A 10,051-nucleotide genomic window follows, 5' to 3' on the forward strand; every position below is an offset into this window, starting at 1 on the left:
TTCCTCCTTTGTTGTTTGGAGAAAGTGTAGAGAAAGTTTTATTCTCTTCTTCTTTGTGTATCTGGCCTATCAATTTACTCTTTACTACTGGCAGTAGTTAACTTAATGAGCAAGAGGAAGCATGTGGTTAAAAGCCTTAATAATCAGTAAAATCTGTGTGGGTGCAGAATTTACACTCTAACTTTCCAAGTGATACGTGCCTTCATGTGCATATATGGTAATACTAAGAAACTGTTGTTAAGTGAGGGACAGTTCCAATATTAGTAATCATTAACAACATACTTTCATTCAAATCAAACTGATGACCTAGCTTCATTTATCTACTGATTTTAATTACTTATATGTATACTGAAGTATGAAGTATCAGCGCTATAGCAGTAGAGAAAATTGATCACTTCATGTATAAAGTACGTAGCTATTTGACTGAAAATGTGCATTACGATGAGACTTTCTTATCCTGGAAGAAGTGTCTGTAGAATGTTATGTGGGATCTAGCATTGAAATGTGAGTTCAAATCTAGGAAGACTCTCTGAATATATATATATATATGTATATACATATACATATATGTATCCACACATATTTCTAAAGGCAGCATGAAGGAAAGAAATATATTTGTGCGTACACCAACAGATGTCAAAATGTGAAATAAGAAGTATGGGAAGCAACTAAGACACAGGCATGACAGCCCAGCTACTGAGAGACAAATACACATGTTTCTTCCTTCTTTATAACAACTAGGGTAAGAGAGGAATAGGTCATGAGGAGAATTTCTTCTAGTCATTATGTCAGCCACACTTCACAAGATGTTACAAATGCAGTCAACCAAAGGATAGAATCCTTTCTGGAACAAAGCAGTGGCATTCTAAACAGGAATATCGGCAGGAAACCCTATGAGATTCTTATCCAGTTTACTTCCCGAAAGCCAGAAGTATGGCTCAAGTGGTAGAGTATTCATCTTAATAGAGAAAGCTATAGTAGAACACCCAGGCCCTAAGAGGAAACCCAATAGTACCTGCAGAGAAACATAATAAGAGAAAGAAGGAAGTCCACCTCCCTAGCAGAGACAGTCACATGCTTGATGTGAATGGATGGAAAGAGATATTCCAATATGGCACCCAAAAGGAAGCAAATGTAAATGTACTCCTATCTGGCAAAGAAAACTTGAAAGTATTACAACATGAAAGTCATTTCATTTTGCTAAAGACACTGTAAATATTAACAACAAAAAGGCAACTAATCCTCAATGCACCCAATTTGACACAACAGACATCGCTGAACATAACTGAGTTGATGGATCCCAACCATGTTAGATCCTTTCCAAAGAATCCGCAAGAAACCAGATTTAACTGAAGACCCAGAGCCAAAGGTAGCACATATCTGCAGAATATTCCATCCAGCAGTCCCAGAATAAGTATCATCCAGGCAACCCCAAGCTTTCCCCAAAGGAAATAATATTTAGAGCATAGAGGCAGCATTATTCTCTTTTTTCCTTTTCCTTTCTCTAATACTCCTCCGTAGTAATTCTTCAAAGAGGTTTCTTGGCAGAGTCTAAAGGAAGTCTTAACAGGACATATAAGAAAAGATAATATTACCATGTGCTATCATACTATGGTGGAATTCAACTAGAAATAGACATGGAAGTAAACAATAGACAAAATTAAAATACATAGAAATGGAACAAAAATCTGAATGTTTAATGGGTTATGGAAGAAAGAAAGGAGGGACAGGTAATCAAATGTAGAAAATCATTGGAGCCTCTGACTATATATTTTGGTTTCATTCTTTAGCGATATTTTATCTGATACCTCAACTGAACTTGACAAAGGAACCAACAATGAAGGGTAAGGTCCAAATAAACATACAATGTCACCCATGTGTATTGATGCATATTTACATGTATGTAAGTACAGTCATCCATGAAAGGACAGTCACAGAAAAGAAAGTAATTGAGATTAGGGACCTGTAAGTGTAGATGACAATTGAAGGTCTTTGATATTTTTCTAATTTACTTTGGCCATAATATCAGTAGTTTCTTTCTAAATTGTTAGCTATTTCTAAGAAGAAATATCAAGAATGTTTCTTGTTCCTAATCTATTTTAATGGCCAAAAACAATTTAATGTTTTGCTGTAAGATTTAGCAGGTTAAGAAACTTCTTTCTATTGAATTTGTTTTCTCTAGCTAGAGGATGGTTATCTCTCTCTCCCTCTCTCACTTCCTCCCTCTCTCCCTCCCTCCGTTCCTCCAGAATGAATGAGTAAAGGCTGGTCATTACTGGGTTTTAATTTGATATGTATTATCCAAAAATGCCTTACATCTAAGTTCACGTTCAGGCCTAAACAAAAATTTACACAGTTATGTGCTGGATGTCTATTTCAAGAGATGGTGATGAAAAGACCAGAGAATCTTTTCATGCCGTATTCATCCCTGATGTGTCTCCTTCAATTGCTGTGGGAAGGAGACTGGTTAAAATATAATGACTAGGATATCAGATGTTCATGGGAGACGTGACAGCTGAAGACACCCCCCTCATACCATTTGTGATTTATTTAGGGGATGAGAAGGCTTTTACCATCAAGTGAGGGTTAGAATTTTATGTGAATGTGAAATAATACTAAATAGTAAAAGCATGTCTGTGCTATCATTCCAACATATATTCTGGATATTAATATGAATAACTCATGAAATACAAATCCTTTTTATCACTCAGAGAGGCTGGATGGATAGAGAACAATAGTGCCAGCATGGAGGGAAGAGAGAAAGCAGAAATGTAGGTGGTAGATCAGCTTGATTAATTCCATAGCAAGGGAAATGGAAGATAAGGAAACCCATAAGAACAGTGCTACCAGTGGTTTAGGAAAAGAATTTGTCAGTCTTGCATAAGTGGTTGTTTAGCACAGGTGAACATTTCATTGACGTGAGAGGCCATATTTTTAGGAAAGCACACGAAATACCCCCTTGCATATACAGTATATGTAGAGTTAGTTTTCAGGCAGTTATAGCTATTTGGGGAGAAAAAGTAGGTTTTGGAATTCTCACAGTATTTGACTGTGTGCAATTTAATTATTGATGTTGATAATAACTAGCCGGATGCACATGGATGCACACAAGACAGCCCTAAGTGGTCAGATACCCAAATGTCGACAGACTTGTGTAGAAAGCTGTTCAGAGACTAAGCACCATGTTTGTGGGAACCATTTGGAAGGTCAGGGAAGTGCAATTTTTTGTGCCATTCTTTCTTTTTGCAAATTGGGTGAAGGATTGAGACTCCAGAGGAGAGGGAGTTCTCTCTGTCCTGGTTAGCAGTGGAGAGTTCTCTGCTTCTGGCCTGCCACCCATTGGTACTCTCTGCAAGTAAGTCAGTAAAACATCCAAGATTGTTGAAAATAAGAAGGGAATAGAAGGAACAGAGGAAGCAGAATATTGGCTGTGACCTCCGGGTTGAGCTCCCTTGAATTGCATTGCATTGAAAGTCATACAAGATGGCATTAGGTACTGTGGTAGGGGGAACAATTCTTCTATCTTGTGTGAAAACTTTACTTTTCTAAGTTCCATGTTTAAGTTCCTGAAGAGATTCAAAACCATTCTATTGTAAAATGGAAATACTGCTTTTCATTTAAGTACAGGTCTCCTACTTCACACCATAGTACCAGAGCAAATAGCTAGAGGGAACAGAAGAGCTGGAGATGGCGATGTAGCTCAAGTGGCAGAGCATATTCCTCAGATGAACACAGTTATGGTTTTAGTACACAGCCTTGGAGAAACAGTTTGGTTTCTTCTAAATGTTCCAACTGATTTTCTGTGGCTGATTTTATATTATTTTATTTTTTAGAGATGACACAGCATTAACTGCCATTGCAGTTTGTGACCCAAGCATTAACATTTGGTGAGTTGAATTTTCTGTCATCTGAGTGTAAATTCACTTCTAGGGTGAGGTTAGTACCCAATCTGTATGACAGCTGATCAGTGTCCTCATGTATCCTTCTCTTGTATTGAAACTAAATTGAAAATGATAGCGTCAGGCAGCAGATACTTGGTCATGGTATACTGTGAAGTAAAACATAGTAACCGTATCCTTATTTACTTATTCTCTACCTTATTTACCTATTTCCTACATGCAACTTGTACTGAGACAATGGAGGAGAGAGTCCCAGTCAGGAACAATGAGGTGGTCTCAGTGTTTGTGAGGTGAAAATGTTGGTGAGCCTCTTTCCTTCTCTAGAAATCTGGTACTTAGTAGACAGGCTCATTTTCAGGTATGATGAGAGTCCAGCTTTTAGGCTGTAGTTTCTTGTCTTTTGGTGAGAAGCAGTTAAGAAATCAGCCAAGTTAGTGACAGGAAGGAGAGAGAAGAGCAGACTTAGAAAGCTGAAAATCAGATTGTATAATGGATTGAGTTCTTCTGAAGTGAGTTGCATGTACAATTAAACTACATGATACCAATAATCAGTGTGTTAGGTTTAGTAAGAGAGAAAAATTCTTTGACCATGCATAAAAGCTTTCTTTTGAAGTGATAAATATGTAAAAGTTTCCATTTCTACAAATTTGTTAGTGTTAGGTTAACTTACTACCTTAAGTAAAAAAGTAAAACTATGATTGCACTTGGTAGTGGCTGTATATAATTTAATGCTCTTTAGCGTGGATAAAAATGATCCAGCAGAATTTGGGACAGAAGAATTCAAGCAAAGGTCAGATATAGACATATAGGTCAACGTGTATAAGTATATGTTAGGAAACATATTGATCATTTCTGGGAAATTTCCAAGTATTGTCAGTGTATTTTCTGTCTGTCATATTATTCCTTTTTCATTTTGATGAATAAATGAGAAATGAGTTGCACAAAAGTGTTTTGCTATTGTAGGGAGCAGTGTATTAGGTTTACTAAGAGAGAAAAATTCTTTGACCATGCATAAAAGATTTCTTTTGAAATGATAAAATGCAACTCCCCTACACCAAATTAAATTCCTTTGTTCATTTAGCTAAATATGTAAAAGTTTTGACTTCTACAAATTTGTTAGTCTTAGATTAACTTACTACACTGAGTGAAAACGTAAAACTATGATTGCACATGGTATTTGATTATCTATAATTTAATTCTCTTTAGCTTGGATAAAAATGACCCACCAGATCTTGGGACGGAAGAATTCAAGCAAAGGTCAGATATCTACAAGAAGATAAACATACATAAATATAAATGTTATGAAACAGATTGATCATTTCTGGGTAGTTTCCAAATATTGTCAGTGTACCTTCTGTCTGTCAGATTGCCCCTTTTCCATTTTGATGAGTAAATGAGAAATGAGTTGCACAAAAGTGTTTTGCTATTGTAGGGAGCAGTGAAGGGAAACGCCTAAAACCCCCCACATTGCCAGTGTATGAGATCCTACTACAACTGGTTGTGTTCCTTTGGTCTGATGGCAGACACAGAATCCTATGCATTTATTTCCTGCCATAACAATTTCTTCACAGGTGAAGAAATACAAGTGTCAGATTGAAGTGGCTACATGTTTGTTCGGTCCTTTCCATATTCTGTTGGCTATGTCCAGTTCTTTGATGGTTATAGACTTTCTGTAGGCCTAGACCTTAAATTATACATATTATTGTCATTGTGCACTAATGCCAACTTTTCAAAACTGTGGTTGTAAGGTTTGTGACAGTGTGAGTACTTTATGGGCACCATTTCGATTGGATAGACAGATGGCTCCACAGCATTATGTCAAGCTCCTTACTGCTCACATCTGTGAATACAGGGTTTGTGAATAAATTTATGTTTACAATGAAAGAGGTAGGAGACACAGAGAGATAGATCGATCATGTCCACACGTGTGTGGCAGAGTGGCAATACTCTGATACTATGGCTTCAAGTCAGGGCTCCAGGAATATTTTACTTTCTTGTTTATCACTGTATCTCTTCTTCCTCATTCACACATGCAATGCATTTTGCTCATTCAGTGGAGATGGACTTCTGCCAGAAGGAATACTCTGGAAGGCTTCATATTGCTATCCTCTGCTGTTCACCCCCACTGTAGACAGAATCACACCTGTGAACCCAAGTCTACACATCCATCTACCATTCTGGTGAAATCCTAAGGTGAAGTGTCATTGAACAGGCAAGCCTAGGTAGGAGGGATCACCATGCCATCACCATAGGAGGTGCAAGGACAGGGCTCTGAGTTCAGAGTTCAGTACTGGAGAGAAGTTTTGGCAGAGACAGAGGAGATAGAGGCATAGTACATTTGACAGAGCGTCTGTGTAGCATGCACAAGCTATAGTTTTCTAACCTAATATTGTTATAAATACAACATTCCTTCCCACATTGTCCTACTTAGTTTTTATATGTTTCAATTTGTCCACAGCAAAGAGAGCAACTTAACCACGGTTGTTGTTCATTCAAACGAAGACATCAGTACTGCGTGAGTTAATTTTTTTTTTATTTGGGGGATCATGTATAGAGTGCTTACACTTATTTTCCCCAGATAGTAGGTGAATTTCTTCTTACACATTGATACGCCTGTTTATGTTTTCATCCCATTTCCCATTCCCTACACCTTTCCAATCAACTTGCTTTATCCCCTCCCTCTCCTATTTCAAATAAACATATGTAATATTCCAGGTAACTTTTCAGATACAATAACAATATGAGATTAACAATTAAGGGGAAAAAGGAAAAGAGAAATAACATAGTACATTAAGAACAACTATCACACAAGGTAAAGCTCTTGTTTCTCTATTCTAGAATTTTTTTCATTTACTGTAAGTTGATTCATTTTTCATCTAATTGATAAATTGTTTTGGAAAATTATGGCTTTTCAGAGCACACAGGACTGCCTGTTCATATCACACGTAATCATGACATGTTTTCAAACTAAGTAGAAAATGATAGAGCAGATCCAAAGACAGTGGTTCTTGGTGTGCTGTGAAGACAAATCCTAGCACCCAAAACCCTTAGATTAGCATTTCTCATTATAGGCCCAAATTGTCACCATACCATGAGCAAAGGAGTAGCAAGGACAGGGCTCTGGCGTGAGATCTCAGTAGTGGCAGGAGTAGCAGGGACAAAAATGGTAGAGATGAAGCTCTGTTGGCAGCATTTTTGTGTTGCATTCACAAGACCTTAGTTTCCTAACTTAGTGTTCTGGAAAAAAATGCATGATTAATTCCCACATTTTCCCAGTTAATTATTGTGTGTTTTTAATATGTCCACAGTGAGGATAGTGGCTTAAGAGCTGTTATAGTTCATTCCAATGAAGACATCAGTAGTTGGCGAGTTGATTTTTTTTGTCATGTAAGTGATAACTCGTTTTGCACAATGATATCTTCAGGGTACACAAGCACTGCTTATCAATATTGAATGTAATCATGATGTGTTTTGAAACTCAATAGAAATGATAGAACCTGTCCAAAGACACTCGCTCATGGTGTGCTATGAAGGCAACTACTAGCACCCAAAATTCTTAGATTATCACGGTGCCTGTCAGATACTCCGAATGTGGCAAGGGACCTGGGAATCCTTTTCTGAAACCAAAAAGTCGGCCTAGCACCAGTAGCTAAGAGGTGATCCTTCTTTCTTTTGAATGCTTAAACCCTGAAAGGCCCACATTCATACTGAGGGGAGCCTTACTTCTAGACTGCTTTTTCTTATTCCTATCTGAAGAGCAGGAGCAGCAGCAGGGAATATTAGATGATAATTAGATGATATGTAAGTCTTGAGTTCTTCTGAAGTGAGTTGAATGTGGACAAGAAGTCATTATCTATTAGAGTAGGTAGATTTGTTGGGTTATGGTATACTTTTCTTTCTCCCTCTCTCTCACTTTTTATTTTTTATTTTTATTTTTGGTAATTCATTGGCTTGAACTGGGTGCTGTCCCTAAGTTCTTCAGCTCAAGGCTATTAGTGCTCTACCGCTTGTGCCACAGCGCCACCTTGGGTTTTCTGGTGGTAAATTGGACATAAGAGTCATGGATTTTCATGGCTGGGTTGGCTTTGAACCATGGTGCTCAGATCTCAGCCCCTGAGAGATTTGTGGCTCACTTTCTTTTCTAATACCATTGAAGCGTTGGAGAAAGACTCAGTCATGACAATATGCTTCAAGTACATTGTTAACATTAGTAACATATTCCTCTAGAAAACATGACGTTTCCAACTTGTGAGTCTGTAATTGATTGGACCAAAGGAGCAGATCCTATGTGCAGAAAAGTAAAAGAAACAAAAATAGAGGCTACTGAGTCTGCACAGAACTGCATGTATAAGATCAAGATCATGCATGCATCCCTGATAGTTCAGAGCCCTGTCATTGTGAAATTAGTGTCTACAATGGCACTGTGTCTTGCTCTGCCACCATGCAAGTCTTGTTCTTATCCAAGTCTGTTACACACTGAAAAGGCTAGACCTCGTGCCACACATAATATTAGAGCAAGGTAGATATTTATAATGATGGCAATAAAAAGTTGGCACAAGGAGTGGAGAACCTGGAACTTAACTAGGAAGAAAGAGGAAATTTGGACTGAGAAAACAGAGGGCCATTAGGGAGAAAACACAAAAAGCTAAGAGCACTGCTTTCACTTAGTTGTAAGTCACGAACATAAAGATTTTGTTCTATCTAAGTGTCTCAGATGAAATTTTTCCCTTCCCCTAATACTCACACTTATTTGCATGGAAAAGTGGTTGATAAGTTTCAAAGTGATGGATTGACATGGGAATAAATGTTCAATAGAGGGACTACACAAAAGTTCCTTGCTCCAAGTCACTCTGATGATTTCCTCAGCATGTGAATGGAGGACACTGAAGCTCTCAGATCAGAAATGAGTCTGTAGCTACTTTTTCTCATCTAACTGTAGTTACTTGGAAAAACTGGAGGTTTTGATTAGATGTGAGGAAGGTCATGGATAGTAGACGAGCCTTCCTTTCCCTTAGTGATTTGAGGCCAAATTTCTTTGGTGGCTTGGTGAGTAATGTGGTTGTTTTCTCTTTTGGAGATGATCTTGCACCTGTCCTCCTTAATGACACACTGAACTAGAAACACACTCACTCCCAGAATGCCAGTCATGCTAACTGTCATTTTTGTGTCATCAAGTGTATTTCTTCATGGTCTGAAACTGTAAGGTTGCATTTATTTCAAATCAACATCAGAAGAGAACCAGTTATAGGGAAAACAGTGCATGAATGTAGGACCTGCATCAGAATTTGACCCAGAATTTGAACTCCTCCGTATTCATGTGATATGTGACCATAGGTGTTTTTGTTACTTTAGCACAACTGCACATGATCCTTGTCCAGCACCTGATGATGGCAATGTGACAGAAAGGTAAGATATAAACCAAGACAAGTGTAGAGGTGGAAGTTTATGTTCATATTATATATATATATATATGTACTGTCACATGTACTCATAAGTATGCACATACACATGGCTGGAGCTGAGCACTTGGACACAAAGAAACACCAACACCATGAAAGGACTGGTGGCAGGCGTGATGCAGCGCATGGCAGAAAGTAAAGATCCTGTGTTGGAACACCAGTGCTGCTAGGAAAATGAAAGAAGCATACATCAGGAAGGGTCAGCCTGTCACACATGCCTCTCACATGGCTGTGTGGTGAGTGGAAGTTGGATGTGATCTCATTTAGAAGCCTGCTTGGGAAGGCACTTATCTCAAGCCGTATCATTTTTATTCTAATTAAATGGTGACCGAATTCACTTATCTTCTGATTTTAGCTACTAATATGTTTGGTGTCATATGAAGTAGCAATATGACATGAGCAGTGAAAATCGATTGGTTCATATGTAATCAGTTTTTTGACTGAAAATTTATGCCAAAGAAAGAATCCTTTGTGGAGCAAAGTCAAGGATCACACATAAGCTCTTCTTTAACCAGTCCTAGGTCATCTTGTGAGCCTGTCTGCCTAATTCCACATTATGGTGAGATTTTTATGAATATGATGATACTTTTTCTTCCTATGGCATTTTGTCATCAGAGTCATGTAGTTTGGATTCTCTTCAGATTGTATAAATCTTTCACTTTTTAATAAAGATACTTTTATAATACTATTTTC

The 10,051-nt window shown here is 37.8% G+C and overlaps 1 long non-coding RNA gene across 1 annotated transcript; it reads left to right on the plus strand.

Annotated features, from left to right (window-relative positions):
* Nucleotides 1-1,788: 1,788 nt before the first annotated feature.
* Nucleotides 1,789-5,151, plus strand: LOC150040046 (uncharacterized). The gene is made up of 3 exons (XR_016534106.1): nt 1,789-1,844; nt 3,834-3,887; nt 5,106-5,151. It is a non-coding gene; the product is annotated as an uncharacterized LOC150040046 (long non-coding RNA).
* Nucleotides 5,152-10,051: the final 4,900 nt, after the last annotated feature.

The sequence above is a fragment of the Megascapheus bottae genome, unplaced genomic scaffold, assembly GCF_031878675.1.
Source record: "Megascapheus bottae isolate mThoBot1 unplaced genomic scaffold, mThoBot2.hap1 HAP1_SCAFFOLD_87, whole genome shotgun sequence".
Classification (NCBI taxonomy): Eukaryota; Metazoa; Chordata; class Mammalia; order Rodentia; family Geomyidae; genus Megascapheus; species Megascapheus bottae.